Source organism: Mycteria americana, chromosome 12 (genome assembly GCF_035582795.1).
Source record: "Mycteria americana isolate JAX WOST 10 ecotype Jacksonville Zoo and Gardens chromosome 12, USCA_MyAme_1.0, whole genome shotgun sequence".
NCBI classification, from domain to species: Eukaryota; Metazoa; Chordata; class Aves; order Ciconiiformes; family Ciconiidae; genus Mycteria; species Mycteria americana.
This window is the reverse complement of record NC_134376.1, coordinates 48,955-70,200: the sequence shown is the minus strand read 5'-3', so window position 1 is coordinate 70,200 and position 21,246 is coordinate 48,955. Positions and strand designations below refer to the sequence as shown.

At 49.0% G+C, this 21,246-nt stretch overlaps 1 long non-coding RNA gene across 7 annotated transcripts in view; it reads left to right on the top strand.

The window, feature by feature from the left end:
- LOC142416051 (uncharacterized) overlaps positions 1 to 21,246 on the top strand; it is a 36,340-nt gene that overhangs the window by 4,552 nt on the left and 10,542 nt on the right. Inside the window, exon 3 of one of the 7 annotated variants that reach the window (XR_012777620.1) lies at positions 338 to 371. The exons of 4 other annotated variants lie outside the window; for them this stretch is intronic. This is a non-coding gene — a long non-coding RNA (uncharacterized LOC142416051). 2 more of the 7 variants (XR_012777614.1, XR_012777619.1) reach the window with 2 other exon arrangements.

The following is a 21,246-nucleotide window of genomic DNA, read 5'->3' as shown; positions in this document are numbered from 1 at the left end:
CACCGATGGCGGGCGCTGTCGCCAAAAGGCAAAGCAGGGTCATAGCAGAGTTTTCCATTTCTGGGGATGGGCTCAGCCGTCCCCCGCACAAATTTCTCCTATGTAGCAATGGGGATGGCAGCTTTCTTCTGTTTTCTTGAAGAACAAGAGGATGATGGAGCACGTGACAAGAGCACGATCTTTTTCTCTTCCTTTGGCAGTACAGGCACCCAAGGCCAGCCTGCATTCAAGGAACAGCATGGGGATTATCTGTGTCGAGCGTTAGCAGAGGAAGGAAGCTTCTTTTGGAGGCTGAGGTGATGAAGCAGAGTCCTTAATGGTTCTGTTTGATTTTCAGCATGGGTGCGGGGAGGGCCTGGGACATGCAAAACATGGTCCCGGACAGGGGAGTTGTCTATTACATGGGAGGCTGTGAGAGCTATCACGGACACCACTGGACTGGCATCCTGTAAGGATGCTTCCACATGTTTTCTTGTTTAGAGGCCAGCCTCGTCTTTGGGCTGTAAACTAAAGTCTGCCAGGCCGGTGCCAGCTTGGCGGCAGCATCTGCCCATGGCAGCACCAGCTTGGTGGTGGTGTGTGCCCATGCCTGTGCCAGGTTGCTGGCTGTGTCTGGCTTGTGAGGTTTGGGGTACCACCTAGCACCCATTTCTGCACAGACATGAAATAAAAATACCTCTGCCCTGTGTGTATATTGGCGTCCCGCACACCTCGTAAGCGACATCACACTTGTGGGGTAACATTGTGAGAAAAATTAAATTAACAGTCGGGACTGCCACGCTAGTGCCGCGCTTGTGCACTATAGTGTGCTCACCGCTTTATGGGGCCATGGACCCTCCGGCGTGCTCTTGGTGGCGTTGCATTCGCTGTGCCCGGGAGCAGCATGGCGGTGCTCTGGTCCGAGGCCCCAGCGCCGGATGAGGGCTGGGGCCCCTGGTGAGGCAAGCGAGCCCCTTCGGTGGAGAAGGGCTGTCTCCTGGCTGCCTGGGCGTGGCGGGATGGGCAGCTTCCAAGCTTCCAGCACCTCCCCTGAAACCTGTCCCGTAGCTCCAGGCTGCCCCCAAGCCCTGTTGGGAAGGCAGTGAGCTGGTCCTCGAATGCGCTGGACTATCCTTTAATGTGGGTGCCGTTAGCAGCCGTGTGGTAAAGGGGCGGCGTCTCCAGAAGCCCCTGCAGAAGGAGAGGCTTCAGCCAGGGGCGATCTGTGGTAATAACGGTGGCTGCTGCTGCTTCTTTCTCTCCCCCAGAGGCTGCGCTGAGGCCGCGGTTGTCCCTTCCTCCCCTGGGGCTGCCGGGGATGGTACCCGCCTCAGGCTTGCATGGGTTGTCTCTGCCTGACCTCGCTCTACTCACGGCGTGGGGGCGAAAAGGGACGGGCGGAGCGCTTGGTGGCTGTGGACAGGAGCTGCTGCAGCTGAAGCTGGAGAGGCCAGAGAAGGGTAAAGAAGAAGAAATCGAAGGCCGGCCAGCCAGCAGCTGCCTCCCGCTGCAGGCAAGAGAGAGCCTGCCTCTCTGGGTGAAAAAGGATCCCTCCTCATAGTCTGCAGCAGGCCAGGCTACCAGCGTGCACCACAGGGTCTGTATGCTTAACCAAAAGCGCGGTATGGCCATGTAGTGCATGAGCGAGCGAGGCTATGTGTCTAGGAAGTCTCGTCTTATAAGAGCTGTAAGACACTCATGTATTTTCTTAGGTGGAGGACAGCCAAGCAACCAGAGTTACAGAAGAAGAAGGGAGGAAGGACGGAGAAAGAAGTGTCTGAACTGGCAAATTCTTCCGGCAGCGCTGAGACCGAGAGCTGTGGTGAGTCCTGGGCCCTTGGGGTCCTGTCTCCCCTCTTGTGCACCCCTGCCTCTCCCCTGGCCCCTTCTCTTTTCCACGCTGCAACAAATTTTTTTTTTGCTTCCCTGTATGTCTCCTCTCTATTCTTGCGTCCTGCTCCCTCTCCCTCTTCCCCCCCCCTCCCCCCCCCATCCCCTTGTCTCTGTCCTGCACCAATCGCTGTTTTTTCCTTTTCCATCTCTTTGTTGTGATTTGCATCTCTCTCTCTTTTCCCCACAATTGCTCTGGCCTGTTCCCTGGTGTTCTCTTCCGCTCTGCTCCTGTATGTGCCGCTGTGTCCCTGCCTTCCTAGCTCCTTCTCTTTCTGTCTCTATCCCTTTGTCTTGCTCACTGTCACTGGTTTGTTTCATTCTGTATCTCATGGTCCCTGTCCTCCTTCCTGTTCATCTCTGACTCTCTCTGACCCTTTGTGCTGCTCCCTGGCCCTCCCCCCCCCCCCCCCTTCTGGTTTTTCTTATGCCATTGCTTATGGCAATCCTAGAGGCTAAAAGCATGAGTGCTTCTTGGTTTGATTTGGGGTGGGCGTGAGGGTATGGGTTTTTTTCCTTGCTGTATTGGTGTGATGACTATATCATAGAGGAGAGGATGGTTTATTCCTTTTTTTTGCCGTCGGTGGAGTTGAAACCTAAATCTGCGAGTCTGTGGTCTTTGGCCAGTTTTCTTAATATTATAGGTGTGAGAGCGCGCGGGCCCTTTGGTCAGGAGACTGTGTTATTTGTGACAAGTATGTGTTAGCAAAAGTGTGCAACATTGCTTGTGGACAGAAACAACCAAGTGCAGCCCAGCTCCAGAATTTGCTCTGTGTAGCCAGAAAATGGCTGGCTTAATCTTGCTCAAATCTTGGATTACTTGTTGGTCATTGCCAGTGGTTGCTTTTATTCTTAGGAGAAAATTGCCAAAGACTTTGGTGAAAAATGGCTTTCCCAAGTGTTTGGAGGAGATGAAAGAACCCGAAACTACTAATTCTGATAAACCCATAAGTATGTGACGCTGTATGAAGCTCACGGCTGTAACCAGCCAGTAGCTTCCATTGATATGGGGCAATCCCAAGCATAAATACAGGCTGGATGGAGAATGGATTGAGAGCAGCCCTGAGGAGAAGTGTAGGAGACCAGTACACTGATGACCTTGATTTAATAAACACATCTCTGAACTGAGATCATGTGCGAGGGGCCCAGAGGAAAAAAGGAGAACAAGAAACGCAGAAGAAGGAGCAAAAGAATGCAGAAGAAGGAACAACAAGATAACTATAAGCCAATGAAATATTGCATGATAAAAGTTATAGAGCCAATTAGATGGTTAGAATAAGCGCGTGCATTGCGCGTGCTTCGCGTGGACCGGTCGGGATGAGTATAAACAAGAGTGCTGTCAGGTAAATAAAGGTCCCCCCTACTATCAGCACTGGAGTCCATGTCTCATTCCCTTCAAGTGGTGACCCCGATGTGATTCGGAGAAAGCAACGCTGCAAGTGGTGTTCGGAGGGAACCCCAGCTGAACGAATCAAGCCAGCGGCAGGACTGCGGCTTTAATCCTGAGACATCACCTTAAGAAACAGGTGAACGCTGGGCAGTGATCAGTGATCATGGGAGCGAATATATCAGCAGAGGAAGAGGCCATAGTTAAGCTATTGATGCAACTCCTGAAAAAAAGAGGAGTGAAATATGACTCCCATAAGATAAAGTTCTTATTGAAGTTTTTGCAAAAGCAAGGGACTCCCTCTACAGTATCTGCGGTATGACGCGAAAACGGGAACAGGCGGGAGAGCAGATTTGGGAGGCAGCACGCAGGGGGGACACCACCGCTACTGAAGTTATGACTACGTGGCGTTTAGTCACTGAGACCCTGCGATTATGGCAAGCAGAAAAGAAAGTGCAGAATGCAGTTGCTCAGGCGGTACAAGCAGGTGATAGTGAGCTGATCGCGAGCAAGCCACAGGAAAAAGACGTTCTTATAGACTTGGGGGAAAAAGACAGAGGCTCGGGCGAAGCAAGTGGGGAAGTAGTTTTGAAGTCACCCCCCCCGAACTCCCCTCCCTCAAAGCCGATGTCGCCCCCCCCGCATCCGATACATGCATCAGAAGCACAACCCACGGCAATAGCAGAACAGGCTTTTGACCCCCGAGATCAGTGGGAGTGATTCCGTAGGGAGGCACTGAAGGATGGTGAAGATGCAGGTTTTGTGTTTCCGGTGCGTGTACAAGACAATAGACTGAATGAGTGGACTCCCTTCCAGTGGGACCTAATTAAGGAATTGAGAAAGACTGTCACTGTGTACGGTTTAAATGCGCCATTTACTCAGTCATTGTTAGAGAATGTTATGACAGGACATTTGCTAACTCCGTATGACTCGCGGCAAGTGGCTGCAATGATTTTAACTCCAACCCAGCGACTGCTTTGGAAGCAAAAATGGAAAGAATCCTGCGAGGTGGCAGCCCTGAGTAATCTTGGGCGGCAAGCTGGCGATCCCCTTGCCAGGGCAGGAAATCTCCAGTTGATGGGCACCGACCCTTTGCTGGATCCTCGATTGCAAGCTAGATTAGATCCCAATATTCTCCAACAGTCCGCGGCATTAGCTTTGCAGGCGATGCTGCGGTTGCCCGAAGTTGGAAAGCCAGAACAATCGTTTACTAGTATACGACAGGGGCTCCAAGAACCATATATGCAATTCATTGATAGACTGAGGGATGCGCTAGATAAACAAATTGAGAATCCTGAGGCGAAGGAAGCCCTAATACTGAAATTGGCAGTGGAAAATGCAAATACGGACTGTAAAAAGTTATTGTAAGCAATGCCTGTTAACTCTATGTTAGTACAGATGATCGAAGCAAGCAATCGGGTTGGATCTATTGAACATCACACTGCTGCGTTGGCTGGAGCGTTTACCAGTGCCCTCAAAATAGGGCAGAGAGTTATTGGAGACAAGCGCTGCTATCGGTGCCATACCATAGGGCATCTAGCTGCTGACTGCCCGCAGCGAGAGTCAGCTATTGGCTGGAGCGCTGGTTCTAATCCTCCTACCTTATGTCCACACTGCGGAAAGGGCTGGCACTGGGCCAACAAGTGTCGTTCAAAATACAACACGGAAGGACAGCCTCTGCCAACGTGGCAGGGAAACGGGAGGCGGAGCGTGAGGTGGGGACGCATGATGACACAAGTTCCATCGACCCTCGGACCGGAAGGGCAGTCCACACCGGACTTCCGTCCAAAGGCAATGATGGCCAGAAGTTTACCATCGGCTGCCGTGACAACAACGCCACAGACATCGTCACCATGGATACACTCTCTGCCAGGACCCGAGGAAGCGCTGGACTGGATGTCGCCACGGTAACGGATTTTACTCTTTGGGGATCCCATGTTCAAAAGATTCCACTGAATGTAAAGGGACCCTTAGGGCAAGGGTATAGCGCACTTTTGTTGGGCAGATCTAGTACCACCTTGACGGGTCTGTTTGTTTTGCCCGGGGTTATTGACGCTGATTTTACTGGACAGATTCAAGCTATGGTCTGGACCCCCTCTCCTCCAGTGTTTATACCCGGAAAAACTAGAATTGCCCAGCTCATCCTGTTTAAGGCAGTAGTTCCATAGGCTGAAAACTGTGACCGATGTGACGCAGGTTTTGGATCAACCGGACCTCCTGCAATTTTTTGGGCTACGCAGATTTGTACCACTAGACCTATGCTTACCGTGACACTGTATAATCCTCACACAAGCCCTGCTTGTGTTCAACTGCCGGTTCTCATAGACACAGGGGTGGATGTTACTGTGCTAGCCTTGAAAGATTGTCCACGCAGTTGGCCACTGGCCACACCCACGGAAGGTTTAGTTGGTGTTGGTGGCACTTCACATACTTTTCAAAGTATTAATTTGCTTACCATTAAAACTCAAGAAGGATCCACATTCACTGTACGCCCATATGTAACAAATTTACCCATGAGTCTATTGGGAAGGGATGTGATGGCACAAGGTGGTTTTACCCTGAACTGTCCCGAAAATTTTCGGTAGTGGCCATTGATGAGCGACCGAAAATTAAACTAACTTGGAAAAAAAAGAGACGCCCGTTTGGGTAGATTAATGGCCACTCCCCAAAGAAAAGGTCGCTGTACTTCAAGAGTTAGTCGCTGAGCAACTCCAACAGGGACACGTCACACCTACGACCAGCCCCTGGAATTCTCCGGTATTTATTATTAAAAAGAAAAGCAGAAAATGGCAACTGTTGCATGATTTGAGACAAATAAATAAAGTAATAGAAGAAATGGGGTCACTCCAGCCAGGATTACCTTCACTGACCATGATACCCCGAAATTGGGACATAGTAGTTATAGACTTGAAAGACTGCTTTTTTACAATCCCCTTGCACCCTGCAGATGTCAGGTAAGAGTGCTGTCAGGTAAATAAAGGTCCCCCCTACTATCAGCACTGGAGTCCGTGTCTCATTCCCTTCAGAGAAGGGCTTGGGGGTGTTGGTTGATGAGAAGCTCAACATGACCCAGCAACATGCGCTCGCAGCCCAGAAAGCCAACCGTCTCCTGGGCCGCATCAAAAGAAGCGTGACCAGCAGTCGAGGGAGGTGATTCTCCCCCTCTGCTCTGCTCTCGGGAGACCCCACCTGAAGTACTGTGTCCGGCTCTGGGGCCCCCAACTTAAGAAGGACGTGGGCCTGTTGGAGCGAGTCCAGAGGAGGGCCACGAAGATGATCAGAGGGCTGGAGCACCTCTTCTATGAAGACAGGCTGAGAGAGTTGGGGTTGTTCAGCCTGGAGAAGAGAAGGCTCCGGGGAGACCTTATAGCAGCCTTCCAGTACCTGCAGCGGCTCTACAAGCAGGCTGGAGAGGGGCTCTTTACAAGGGCACGTAGTGACAGGACCAAGGGGTAATGGCTTTAAACTGAAAGAGGGTAGATTTAGATTAGATGTAAGGAAGACGTTCTTAACTATGAGGGTGGTGAGGCACTGGAACAGGTTGCCCAGAGAAGTTGCGGATGCCCCATCCCTGGAAGTGTTCAAGGTCAGGTTGGATGGGGCTTTGAGCAACCTGGTCTGGTGGAAGGTGTCTCTGCCCACAGCAGGGGGGTTGGAACTAGATGATCTTTAAGGTGCCTTCCAACCCAAACCATTCTGTGATTCTATGATATATTAACTATTAAAAAACATGTCTTTTTTTCTCTGCACACAAAACATTGATGGTATTTGCTGAACTAGCTTGCTAATTAGTTAATTGTTTGAGTAGCACTTGCCTGTCTCCCTTTTCCTAGAGGGATGATCTGTCCTGTCTTGGAAGCAAGAGAATGTCCCAGTCTCTGATGCTTTTGCTGATTTTTCTGCTTAACTTGCGGTAAGTCAGTTCAACTTGGACATGTACCTCTTGAGCCTTACCTGGTACTGTGTGTAGGTATTGTCAGCAGTGAGGGCAGGGGAAGGGCAAAATTTGGCAGAATATTGACCTGTTTACTCCTCCATACAAAAGGAAGCATTTTTGCAAGTTTGACAAGTGAATTGTGAAGTTGACTGTGATTACACCCCAGAGGAGGCTCTAGCTAACGCACACATCAGCAAAGCATAAGTCCTGGGCAACTTGATTCCTACCCCCAAAAATCCCCAACCAATCAAACAAAAACCCCTCCACTAAGCTGCTTGTTTTGTGCAGGACACTAATTTTGAGTACTTCCCCCCTCTGTTTGGTATGTGATAGTTAGGACCACTGACAGCAAAGGTTTGTCTCCAGCTCCTGAGCAAACCTTCCCCGCTTCCCCCTCCCTGCCCTCTCTGCAGTTGAATTCTGCCAGCTCCTGAGGGCAGGAGCATCCTTCTGTGAAGTCTAGAGCTGGAGAAAGGGCTCTTGCCCAACCTTTCTCCAGCTCGGTGCCCAGCTGTGGCTCCGCCAGTTAATGGTTTAGGTGGGCCTGGCAGTGATGGGGTGGGGTGGTGGGGAAGAGGAGGCTGGCTGCAGCACTCTCTCTTTGGAGGGCTCATTGGTGAGCTAAACAGCTGCTCCTGAGCTGGTGCCTAACAGCTTGTGTATCAAGTGGTGGTGTTCTCTGGTTCCTAGTCAACAAAGACTTTAGTAGGGTTTTTCTTTGTGTGTCCTTTGGCTGAGGGCAAGGACTCCACTGATGAGAGGGGGCTGAGAGTTTTTGAACACAGGAGATATCCTCAATGGAGGATATTCTATTGTTTTTCTTGAGCCGGGGTTAGTTTTGCCTTGTCTTTGTCTCTCTTGCTATTCCCCTGTCACTTCTACAATACCTTCCCAACTGTACCTTCTACAGGCCCTGTGCTCTCCCCAAGGTGTTGATATTGTACCTGCACATGAGGATTTGACAAGGAGTTGTTGGAGTGACAAAAAGTGCTGATAGGTCAAAGCTGCAGTGAGAAAAGTAATTGTTCAGAGACCTTGTGTCTCAAGCCACCCATAGGCAGTGTAACTGACTGCATGGACTACCACCTGTGGGTAGCAGCTGTCTCAACTATTTTAATGACAGGGGGTAGAGAAATATGTTCAGGAGGGGTTTTGTTTGGGTTAAAGCTTTGCTCTCTCTGTTTTTCACCTAGTTGAAAGCATCTACAGTACTGCTGCCAAAGGAATGCTAGCAAGAGCCAGCCTGGCTGGGAGGGCCCCTTGCCTTGAAACCATGAATCACTGCTGATCGCTTCTCAACTTGTTAGACCTGAGGGTAAAGGTCTGTTTATCAAATAAAAATAGTAGCCAACAGGAGGATCACTGAGGTGATGACTTCTTGGGCACCATCTGAGGGATTGTCATTGGATTTTGCTTCAGAAATTAAGTTCTTGAAGCAAGGCACCTGGCTTCTTATAAGTACAGTCTGGTCCCTGGCAGACACCTCCTTGCATCAGTGGGGTGTTGACTTCCCCCCTCAGAGTACTTGTGTGAGTAGGCTCACTGACAGCTCTACACAAGCAGACCGATGGGCTAGTGGCCTGATGGAAGTCAGGATTTGTTTGTATTTGAGAACTGTTTTGTTGTAGTAATTGGCTAGACTTGTTTGGAGATACTGTATGTTCTTGATGAAGAAGCATTAGAGTGATGCTTAGGAGGTATGTGCTTAAATGAAATTATCTTGTATATTACACAATTTCTTCAGTATAAGTGAATTAAAATGATGCAATCGGTAGTAAGATGGATAGTACCTAACATAAATCATAATCACTTGAGCAAGTATTTCACTTTACTTTCTTGTTCTAGCAAAGTGAAGAATATACTCCCTGTCTCTCGACGGCTGTTGTGCGCTGCTCCGGGCAGGGGCAACCTGTTGCTGGGACCGTGCCAGCACAGTGACCGTGCAGAGGTGTGAACTGGTGATGCCCGTGGCCTGAGCTGGGCACGCGGGAGGTTGGAGCGTGGGATTTGTGCTGGAGTAATGCTGAGTTAGGATGAAGCAAAGCGCCTGTTGGAGAGGGCGTGACAGTGTCCGTATGAAGTCTGTGTGAGGTTACGCCCCAGCCACACGCTACTAGTGCCTCTCCTTACTCCAGCTCTCAAAGAGATGCTGAGGCTGCTCTTCTGCTGTGCCTGTGCTGGGGACTCTTCCCAGGTGGAGACTGGGCTTGTAAGGCCTTGGCATTTCATCCCTCTTTCTTGTATTTATACCGCAGTGGTGCCTGACTGTTTCCTACAGTCTAAAGGCCTAACAGGAACACATGGATCAGGATTGTATTTGCAGCTTCAAAAAGCTTATTGGGAACCTTTCTCCACGTTACTATCAATACGTCTTGACCTAGTGCATTACCGTTGTCTTTGAGGGAACTGAGAGAAAGACACATGGGATAAGACTTGTGTCAGAATGGTGTGGTGTAACAGACCCTGCCCTGCAGCTGGTCCTTGGAGTTGGGTAAATTCCCAACGTCCTTCTGGCTTCTTCGTTCTCGAGTTGAAGTGCTGCGTAGTCCATGACTGATTCTGATCCAGCTGCTTTGGTCAGAGGGCGTTCAAATTAGTTGTGAGTCTTGAAGGGCAGGGAGGGAGTCAGACACGAAAAGGAAGGTGCATCCTTAATCCATGTACTGTCCACACAGGTGTCTAGGGGGGAGTTGTTCATTGTGGGGGTTTATTTCTGTGGGGTTTTCGCGTTCTCTAGTAAACCAGTGAAGAAATGGTGAAGAAGCTTGTTTCTTGAGAAGACAGCCACGTTTTCATTTGTCTCAATTTGTATCAGTTCCATCTATTTTCATCGCCCTGGTTTTGGGGCATCCTTACCATCTGTGGTCACGGACCCTACTCTTGCTCCAGCGGAGCCGTTCTGCCAAGCTGTGCAGGGAGGGCAAGTGCGACGGTTGCGTTTTCGGATGCAGAGACGCTTTTCTTCATGTGTCCACATGTTTCTGCCCTCAGAAAGTTGTTGAAATAAATTTCTGCTAAAAGGTAGTGCTGGGAGAGAGGGAGGTTTCTCAAAGAGGTCCTTCGAGAGGCCTCCCTCGGGTGGGTTATCAATTTGTCTGGCTTAGAGGTTTTCATGCTTTTGCCTGTTGCTACTGTGGATGATACTTAATATTTGAGAAGAGTGTAGTCCCTGCTGTGCACAGAGAGGAATTAATCTGTAGCCTGGTGATTGGCTTTACATACCAGATGCTTGCAAAACATGGTGTCCAACCCACCAGAAGGGGATTTTCAGCTCCATCGTTCCTGTTGGGCTGTTGAGTCCAGCCAAAACAGAGGCTTGGTTTCCTTGTACGTGCAGGTGAATGGTGACCTGTTTGAACCTTTTGGGTTTATCTTGCAAGTGTTTACCCATTGACCTTCCCTTTTGGTAGCTTTCATTGATTCTGTTATGTACTCGGCCTGCATTACTCTTCTATACTGGGGCCTGGAGTATTAAAAAGGTATAAGTTGGAGACGTAGGGTGGTGTTAAAATGGGCTCGTGAACCTTGCGCAGAAATGAGTTGTTCAACTCCGGGATTGTTCCAACGCAAAATAGCTCGTGTTTGATGTTCCCCTGCTTCCCTCGCCTCATGGAATTATGCTGCTGCCCTCTCAAATTTTTTATAATATATAGATCTAGAAAATAGACTTAGCTTAGTATTTTTATTATGGCCCTAGGAAGATTTTAGGTCCTCGGTTTCGCTGATACCTTCTTGACGGCTTTGCTAATGAATGGAAGGTTTTCCTTGGTGTTATTGCAGCTCCCAAAGTGCCTGTGGTAACACAGGTTTTCCATACATCTGTGGCATTTCCCAGGGGGCCTTAAACCCAAGCTGAACCGCCTTATATGTGGCTATATATGAGGGTCAGGTGCGAGGATATTCCCGAAGTCCTCTCAACTAAAAAGCATTGCAACGGGTGCACTTAAACAGCAGATTTGCAATGAGCTTCCAGTGAAGCAAAGGTTTTGTGTGCAGCTGTGAGACATCTTCAGCCAATCTTCTCTTCCCTGTGGTATACGGAAAGCGGTCTCGGCCTTTCCCGCTGTCCAGCAGAGCCCGAGTCGTTTCCCTGCTTACTGAAGTTAAGGGCAAAGCTCTCCCGTGGACTTCAGCAGTGGGGGACTGGAGGCTGATGTGGAAGGATACTGGGAGAGGACCGTTTGCCTCAGCAGTGGGCTACGCACAGCTGATACCACAGCTTCATCCCTGTCCACTAACTCTGATCTGTCTTGTGTTGCTAATAGTATTTCTCAGGGTGGATTTTTGTTCGCTGTGGCACATAATCTAGGTAGCACGAACTGAAATCAGTTTGGGTTTAATGTTCAGTCTCACAGGAGGATCTGCTGTGATGTTTTATGTTAAATGAAAGAACAAAGTTAAACCTAGAAAAAGGCTCTGGCTGGAAAATCCAGCAAACTTCTCCTGGTACTTGGGTGTCGTCGTGTTGATGTTGTATATCTGAAACACGAGGAGAAAGGTTACAGAAAATTACTACAGAACTTGCAGCGAGCAACGAGCCAGGCACATTTCGGAGCACAGATCTGGCTTCTCAAGGTAGAAATTGCTGCTTTTGTCGGACGCTTGCAACATGGATCTATGAGATGCGTAGCGCCCTGTGCTGCTTTTCAAAGCACGGTAGTGCCGACAGCACTACGGAATTGCCCTGCATTTGCTGAACAGCGACTGGCTGAAAAACAAAGCGAAACCAAGAAAAGCAACAACTTCATGCCAGCTCTGATGAAAATCTACATGTATATTTTTCTGCAGGTTGCTGTATCGTCAGGTGTGGGGAGCATCTCCCCGCAGGTAGACCTGCATGGTGCTGGCACTGGTATGCTGCTTCTGAGGGTAAGGAGAAGGTCTGAAGGACGGGGATATCTGAACAGTGAGGAAGTCTACTTTGTGGGAAGCAAAATGAGTGAAGAGCTCTCGGCAGTCAGTGGGAACGTGCTTTCCAGCTTGCCCCTCTCGAAGAGAGCGTGCGAGCATTCCCACAAGAGTCTGGCTTGATGACAAGGATTGGAATGGGAACCAATGATTTCTTTAGCAGGGAACAGGGCGGTTTTGCTGAGATGGTTTCATATGCAGTCGTGCGGGGCATTTTCTATGGCCCTTTTCTCGGGCTCCTCAGACTCCTTCTTTAAGCAAGGTATTGGACAATGATAACACCTGCAGGTGAGACGCATCCTGATTCGTTGTCACAGTGCTAAGGCAGTTGTCCTCTGATAAAGCAGCAGTCCTTATTGCCTCTGGATGTGACTTGGTAGTTAGCTTCTCATAACCACGGTCATAATACAAACAGCTTCATTTCTGAAAGATTGAGTTTGCTTGCAGAGGCCTGAGAAGACAACAGTCAGATGCAGGAAAACAAAGCCTGAGAGTTCACCAAAGGAAACTCTGAGGGATGGGAATGAAGAATCACAGCCAGTCCTGTGGAAATAGTCAGTTCTTGGGGAATTCCTTTGGTATTCCTGCTTCGCTGTCTCTCCTGCACCTATCTGGTCACGTTCGTTCTGATTTCATAAACACCCAAACAACACATATGCTTTTAAAGGTCTGAAAATACTGTAATGGGATTATCCAGAAGTGCTAGAAGCACGTGTGGCAGAGGCGTGCAGACCAAGACAACGGTTCAGGTTGTTTGAACTCTGTAACGCAGCGATTCCTTTACAGGAGAACATGCCAGTATTGTGTCAGAAGGGTCAAGGGAGCTCTCGTTCTGGGTCCGTGGCTCTAAAATGATTTCTTAAGGAGGTCGATCGTATAAGTGCCACAGACAAAGCTTCCTTGGGAGTAGCCCTCCTGCAGAAGCAGTGAGTAATTGACACGGTGATTGGGGATGTAATGGATTTTAGTCACAGCACTCAAGCAGTGCTCTCTCTGTTGATGCAGTCTTCCTGAGTGTTTTGCTGGGATTAGGAATATTACCATAATCTGTCTTTGGTTTTTCTTTCTGACTGTGGTATCTGCATTCCCCCCCTCCCCCGCCTCCTTTTTAATGGGCAAAGTATATGCCCGTGTGTTGCCTGTAGAGCAGAGCAACCTCCTTGTTCCTCCTCCTTGTCGGGTCATTTGCTAGATGTGCCGCAGTTTGCCTGGAGCAGTGAGATTTCCTGAGCAACAGATGGTATCGGAGCCTAGAGGTGCCAGCGGCCGCCAAGGACGTGATAGATGTGGTAACACTGCAGGAAGGGCAAATATCCCCTCTCTCCTTTCTTACTTAGCAAGAATGAAGCCTGTACTGGAAAACATAAAATGTATCTGAGAAGAGGAGGAGGAGGTAGGGGACTGCAGGCAGATGGAGGCGGTCCAGGAGGGTCACGCACACTGGCTGGAAACGCTGCCTGCTGCCAACTCCCGGCTGTCAGACGGAGGAGTAAAAAGCACTTAGCTGCACCAGGCAGGACTGACTGAAGCCGCTCTGCAATACGAAGCATCTCTGTAGCTGACATTGCCTGGGGGTGTGTCGCTTGCTCTGCAGATCGACTCCCAAGCTGAAACAGCCTCCTCTCTGGCTCTGGGCAGATCTGCATTTGCGTAAGCAACCTGCAGTCTGTTGGGCGCACAGCTCTCCCCCTTTCCTCTAAACAGGCAGGAGCAGCAGGTCCCTGAGGCTTGAGGCGGCGAGAAGATGAGCTGCAAGGAGGGGCAACAAAAAGGAAAATAGATCCTTGCTGCACAGCAGAGTTTGGGTTTCCTACCGCTAGGCCAATGTGTGAGAAAGTAAGACCCTACATCCCTGATGAGATCCCTCTTTCCTTGTTCTGACATGTAACCTGGGGAGCATCTCTGGTCTGTGACGGAGGGGTACAGCGGACACTGGTGACTGCTGGCTGTATATCTTTGTTAGACCACAGCACTACCCTTGTTCAGCTGCCATCACCGGCTCGACCACTGGATATCCACCCTGAACAGAAAACTGAAATTTAGCCCCGAGAAGAGCAGTTGAGGAAAGGGAAGAGACCCAAGTGGCAGGGAGGGGAAGTGCCAATGTACTGAGAAGTCGGGTCTCTTGTTGAGGTTTTGTTTCACAGTCCAGTGCTATGTTCCTGCAGCTGGGGATGCTGAACTGAGATTGGTCTCTTTGGAGAGCGGGAGGGGAAAGGGAGGCTCCTCCAGTTGCAGCCCGCTGTGGTGGAGTATGTGACGATGGTAAGCATTTGGCATCAGTGTCAGGGGGCACTGCTGTGGTTATTTAACCTGGCTGCTCAAAGGTGGGTGCCTGTCTGGTTAGGATGGTAGAGCGCAGAGGGGAGCGGCGCCCTGGAGATGCTCAGGTTCTGTGCTGGGATAGGAAGCCACTAAGGACCTGGGCTCACACAGCCTGGCCAGGTCCACGCAGCAGACGTGGCCTGTGCAGTTTCGGCAGTGTGGCGCCCAGGCTGGGGTGTAGCTGGTGCCGGGTGTCTTGGCACGGCGCTCCCCTGGTCTTACAGTTCTGGAGTTAACTTCCACCTCTGAGCCTTTTTTCCCTCTGGTTATTTCATCCAGGCAAATCAGGTTTAATCCGGGACTGGAGCCTGCTGACTAGACCAGAGAATCCAGTCAGGGTCTGGGATGCCGCACGTTGCATCAGTTGGTGTCGCACACGCTTTGAGATGTTTATTTCACTTGACGTCCTCATGCACTACTAGGTTTCCAGGGCTTCTGAGATTCCTTCATCCTTATTCTGCTGCTTGCTTCCAGTTGCTTGTAATATTGTTTCCCCTTTTCGTGGCCTTTCAATGGACAGGGAGCACGCTTGCTCAAACCCTTCTCGCCTTGGAAATCTAAGAACACGGCTGCAACAGATGGGTCAACGTTGTGTCCTGTGGCCCCGTTGTCCCTTTGGTGTTACCCGCTCATGGAAGATAAACAGCATGCCTCCTCCCATGCACCTTTCTTACATCTTCCCTCCTCCGCTGTTGTGGAATGCTTTCAGGATGTCAGAAACATTCCAGTTTTACTTGGGAATGAGCACGTGACCATCTGAAGCTTTCCATGAGCAAATGGATGAAGAGGAACTGAGTAGCCCTGGATTCCATGTGCTCATCAGTTTTGTAGCAGACATTTGGTCGAGTCCCTGCGTAACCAGCTTTGGTGCAAGAGTGAGAGATTAGTCTTTCCTTATGCACCCTTGTGCCCAGAGGAATAGTTGAAGACTCCTAAGTATTTCACTAAAGCAAACTAAAAAGGAAAAACAATTGCACAGGATGAAAATAAATTGGTGGAACTTACTTGCTGTGTGCAAGGTAGGCTTTGCTTTGCTGCATAACTACAGGTTGTATCATGTCCTAAATACTCAAGTTAATTTCTCAAGTGGTATTTCATTATACTAAAATATAGTCTGTCGGAGAGAGATCTAGTTATCTGAACGGTTCCAAATCAAACAAGAAATGGGTAGAATTTTCAATATGTTCCTGTTACGCAGGCATTAAATGGAATTATTTTCCTGCCATTTGTAAGCAAAGTTTCTCTGATCCTTCAAATGATGGACTAACAACTTTCTGATGAGAGTGATTTTTTTAAATTTAATTTCAGCTTTGTAACTTTCCAGAAATAATGGCCATTTTCTCTTATTAGAAGCGATACCCATTTTAATTTCATCTAGCTGAAGGAGAACTTTAAAGGAGCACTAAAGGCTGCTCTAGAAGCTTGTGAGGGCTGGTATATGTCAAAGCTTGCCGGCAGCGCTTTCAAAAAATCAATTGTGCGTCCCAGTTCCTGACAAGCTGAGTATACCCCTGTAACGGCTTGCTAGTGTTTCTTCCTGCTCTGTCTGCAGATCACGGAAGCTGCTTGACGTCTCTGGGAGCGCTTGAGCGGAGACAATCGGGATTGTGGTACACGGGAGTACAGCTTCGATAGATCCTGGGCATTGCCTAGATGCTGATGTGGGAACACTGTACCTGTCTGTAGCTATAGGTGTAACATATCTATTTCCACTTGCTCAACTCCAGCATCCAGAGCACCTTCTCAAAAAGGTGCGCTCGCACAAGCGCGTAAGACTGCGCTAGAGCTGTGGAAGCGCTCGCACCTTAGCCCTTGGCTAACTTGCCGTGCCCATTGCGTGCTCTCGGTTAAGACGCGGTACTGCTTTTCAGGTTGCTCCTGGTCTTGTGCAGTGCGTCAAGCGAAGCATTTCCTCGCTATCCGTGTTTTGTCCAAGTCCACAGCACCCAACATGTGATGTTCTATAAGTAAGCAGGCAGATGATTATGAAATTAGTCACAGAGTGGTGTGAAACCATGATGTAAGAGTAAAGGTGGAGGGATGAAATCTAGAAGCAAGGGGAGGGAAAACGAAAGCGGTATCTTCTGCCTCCTTTTCGGTGGCATTACCTGCCGGTATCTGGAACAGTCTGTTGAATTAAGCCCTGCTCATCCTGAGCAGTGGTCTGAACAGCTTTGCATTAAGGCACCAGTCAAGCACCAGAAACATTAAAAGCTGGCAGGGGAGAGAAGAGGAGTTGCTGACACACAAAAGATGGAGCCGTCTCTCCAGGATCCAGTACTTAGCTCCTCCGCTTTCTAAAATCCTAGCGGCAGTGAAATCACTGTGTCAGCTGCCTGTTCCGGTCGGCCTGGATGTCAGCCTTTACAGTGGAGCGTATCATCCTAGTGGAAGCGGGTTCCGAGACAATATTGAACAAATATGCGCAGCCTGCTAGAAATGCTTGTGAGTTGTGCTGGTGTGAGGACAGAATGTGCCACCGAGTGACACGTCTCGGTGCGGTTGGGAGGGGTGTAGTCTTGCTGGGAGCTGGATGGTTGTGCAGCCTGTGAATCTCTTCTGCATTCAGTGTATCTAAGACCAATAGTAAAATGCAGGGGATCTACTTAGAATCCAGAGAGTCGTCGTGAACTTTTGTCATCTCACTGAGTGTGTAATTCATCAAGAAATCGGTGTCCTGTAGAGGGTAGTGTAATTGGTTGAGCAGGAACCTAACTCCTGTTCCTGTCCTGAACAAACAAAAACCCACAGCGGTGTTGCTGGTGAGGTTATGTCTGTTCATCGTTAAAGTACAGTCCTGCATCTTTAGCTAAAGCTTTGTGTGGGCTGTGGGAATTCCCCGCTCCCTTTCAAGCTGTTCCAAATGTGACTTTTGGATCATGGCAAACATCCTTTACTTACTCTACATGATTGTGTGTGGTAGGTATACAACAGCTTGTTGACAGAATGTGTTGGAAAGGCCTTCTTCAGAAGATGAAGAAGTTACTAGTCACAGGGCTGCTGAAATACATTCTTTGCTGACTTAAAAAAAAAAAACAAAAACAAAAAAAACCCAAAGATTTTTAAAACTATTCAAAAGTCTTCTGTTGTCAGGGTCCCAAATATCGATCTTCAGGTAACAGTGCCCCATGGTCTGAGTTGATATTTGTGCTAGCTACCGAAACATGAGGGGAAACAACAGACAAGACTTGCTTTTAAATTTCAAACCTGTCCCCACAGATCACACTGAAATAAACACAAGTGACCCAACCCCCCTTTCTGTAGGTGCTCCGCTTAGTCTAGTAGTGTGGGTCAACCTTTCCTCCTCGTTTTGTGTGTGTTCAGTTTGGTTTGCTGAACTCCTGGTCTCCAGATCAGAAAACAGTTGTTTCTGTTCCATTTGGCAGTCCTTACTGGTTTTGGATGAGGTGGCTGGCTATTAGCTTGTTCTCTCTGTAGGCACGTAAACATAGACAGACACCTGTGTATCCACGCTGTCCTGGTTTCGGCTGGGATAGAGTTAATTTTCTTTCTAGTAGCCGGTATAGTGCTGTGCTTTGGATTTTAGTATAAGAATAATATTGATAACATGCTGATGTTTTGGCTGTCGCTAAGCGGTGTTTACATTGATCAAGGATTCTTCCCCCCCCTTCAGCTTCCCATGCTCTGCCAGGTGCCCAAGAAATGGGAGGGGGCACAGCCAGGATAGTTGATCCAAACTGACCAAAGGGCTATTCCATACCATATGATGTCATACCCAGTATATAAACTGGGGGCAGTTGGCTGGGGGGTAGCGATCATTGCTCGGGGACTGGCTGGGCGTCGGTCGGCGGGTGGTGAGCGGTTGTAATTTTTTTTTTTTTTTAATATATATTTTCCTTTTTTTCCCCTCCCTTGGGTTTTGTTCCTCTCTCTCTCTCATTGTTTTTTTCCCTCTCATTATAATTCATTATTATTATTACTATTATTTTGTTCCAATTATTAAACTGTTATTATCTCAACCCACGAGTTTTCTTACTTTTGCTCTTTCGATTCTCTCCCCCATCCCACCGGGGGGGAGCGAGCGAGCGGCTGCGTGGTGCTTGGCTGCCGGCTGGGGCTAAACCACGACAGTCCTTGTTGGCGCCCAACGTGGGGCCCGAAGGGTTTGAGATAATAACAGATTAACCAGAGCGTATTAAGGAATTTAGATCTGTTAGTAGTTGTGGGACGTGATATTGATTCGTTTGTTCCTAGCATCGGCTTACCTGATCTGCACCATGCTCATTTCTTTGCCGTACATGTTAAAGATTGGTGTTGGTTTTTGCAGTTTGCTGTGGTCTGCTTTAATTGGTGATATTTTGCCTGTGAGATTTGTTATTAAAACAGTGACCTTGTGTTTATTTTGGTATCTAAGTGCTGTACTGAAACCGTTACTGTATGTCGGGTATCATCTTATGGAGACAATTCACAATTATACTTCTTCCTCTGAGAGGTTTTTTATGGAGGAAATGCAGAATTGTACCTTCACTACTTTCTTCTACAATGCTTCCTCCTTCATTACAGTAACTTTTCAGTATTTTGAACAACCTTGGGTAGTTAAGATACTTGTATTGGTATTGTTTGGGAATATTGTTTCGATCTTGTCCAGGGTTAGTAAGCAATTTAAGAATATCATCCAGAGATCTGCCCCACGGCTGGATAGTTATGAGTGGCAGGGTGTGTGGAATAGCATGGGCAAATGCCTAGGGCGGTGGGCACCTCCAGTGTTTTGGAACTTCACCCCTGAACAAGTGCTGAATCCGGAAAAATTAGTAGAATATTTGGAAAAAGTATGCTGTGACTCTGGCAATTCTAAGGAGATACAAATCACTGCAATGTGCTGGGGTCTGGCCCATGCCTACCGAGCCCTGTTTAACGCTACTCAGAACCCTCAAGGATCTGGTGACAAAACAACAGGCACTGCGGTTGCTCCAGCCCCCCCCTGCGACAGGCACTGCGGCTGTTCCGATTCCCCCTGCGACAGGCACTGCGGCTGTTCCGATTCCCCCTGCGACAGGCACTGCGACTGCAGCTGCACCGAACAACTCTGTTACAAGCATTGCGGTTCAAACAGGGAACGAACCCGTGTCAGTATCAGTTGCCCCTATACATAAAAAGAAATCCTGGAAGCGAAAGTCAGCTCGTTTAGAAAGGGAAGATGAAGGAGCAGGGCCATCACAGGGAGAGGAAGAGGAAGAGGAAGAACTCGTAAATGAGACCGAAACTACCCGATCCCTATCCCTGAGTGAGCTGCGAGATATGCGAAAAGATTTCAGCCGTCATCCAGGGGAGCACATTGCCACCTGGCTGCTCCAATGCTGGGATAGCGGGGCCAATAGCCTGGAATTAGAGGGTAAGGAAGCCAAGCAGCTGGGATCCCTTTCTAGGGAAGGGGGCATTGACAAAGCGATTGGAAAAGGGGAACCAGCCCGCAGCCTCTGGAGGCGACTCCTGTCAGCTATAAGAGAAAGATATCCCTTCAAGGAAGATGTTGTATACCGCTCCGGGAAATGGACCCCCATGGAGAAAGGTATCCAGTACCTGAGGGAATTAGCTGTGCTGGAAGTGATTTATAGTGACCTGAACGACGTGCGGTCACCCATAGATCCAGACGAGGTCCAGTGCACAAGACCCATGTGGCGGAAGTTGGTACGAAACGCACCACCGTCGTGTGCCAACTCACTGGCAATACTGACCTGGAAAGATCGAGACGGTCCAACAGTGAATGAAGCTGCTAGTAACCTCCGAGAATACGAAGAAAGTATCTCTTCCTCCTTTGTCTCAGCTGTGAGGGAACTGTCCCAGGAGTTCAAACGGTTCAAAGAGGATTTGTCCTACTCCCTACCTATACGGACCAGTGTCTCAGCTATTAGGAGTCAGCGTTCTTCTGCTCAAGAGAGAGGATATAGAGGGTACACACCACGGGGCACCCTATGGTTTTACTTGCGTGACCACGAAGAGGACATGAGGAAGTGGGATGGAAAACCTACCTCCACCCTAGAGGCACGGGTACGTGAGTTGCAAGGAAAAACAATCACCAAAGGGAGTTCTTCCAGGAAAATTGCTGCGCCGGTTTCCAGTGGACAGTTCCCCAGACAGAGTAAGAGGGCTGATTTTACTCCTGATTTTAATGAAGAAATTCCTGACTCATATACACAAGAAAAGGGTAATGAATATTATGACCAGGATTAGGGCGGCCCTGCCTCCAGCCAGGTGGAGGAAAGGGACAACCGGGTTTACTGGACTGTGTGGATTCGATGGCCTGGCACATCAGACCCACAGGAGTATAAAGCTCTTGTAGACACCGGTGCACAGTGTACCCTAATGCCATCAAGCTTCCCAAGGAAGACAAACGCCATCACTCCAAATGTCCCCCCTTCCTTCTTCTTCCCCAGCTTTATATACTGAGCATGACGTCATGTGGTATGGAATAGCCCTTTGGTCAGTTTGGATCAACTATCTTGGCTGTGTCCCCTCCCAGCTTCTTCTGCACCTGGCAGAGCATGGGAAGCTGAAAAGTCCTTGACTAGTACAGCAACAACCAAAACATCTCTGTATTATCAACACTGTCTTCAGCACAAATCCAAAACATAGCCCCATACCAGCCACTACGAAGAAAATTAACTCTGTCTCAGCTGAAACCAGGACAGCTATATAGGGGCAGAACCCATCTGTATTTGAGGAGTGACAGGGGGATCCCAACAACTGACTGTATTGGAGGCCGAAGTGAGCCTAACTGGGAATGAGTGGCAAAAGCACCCCATTGTGACTGGCCCAGAGGCTCCGTGCATCCTTGGCATAGACTACCTCAGGAGAGGGT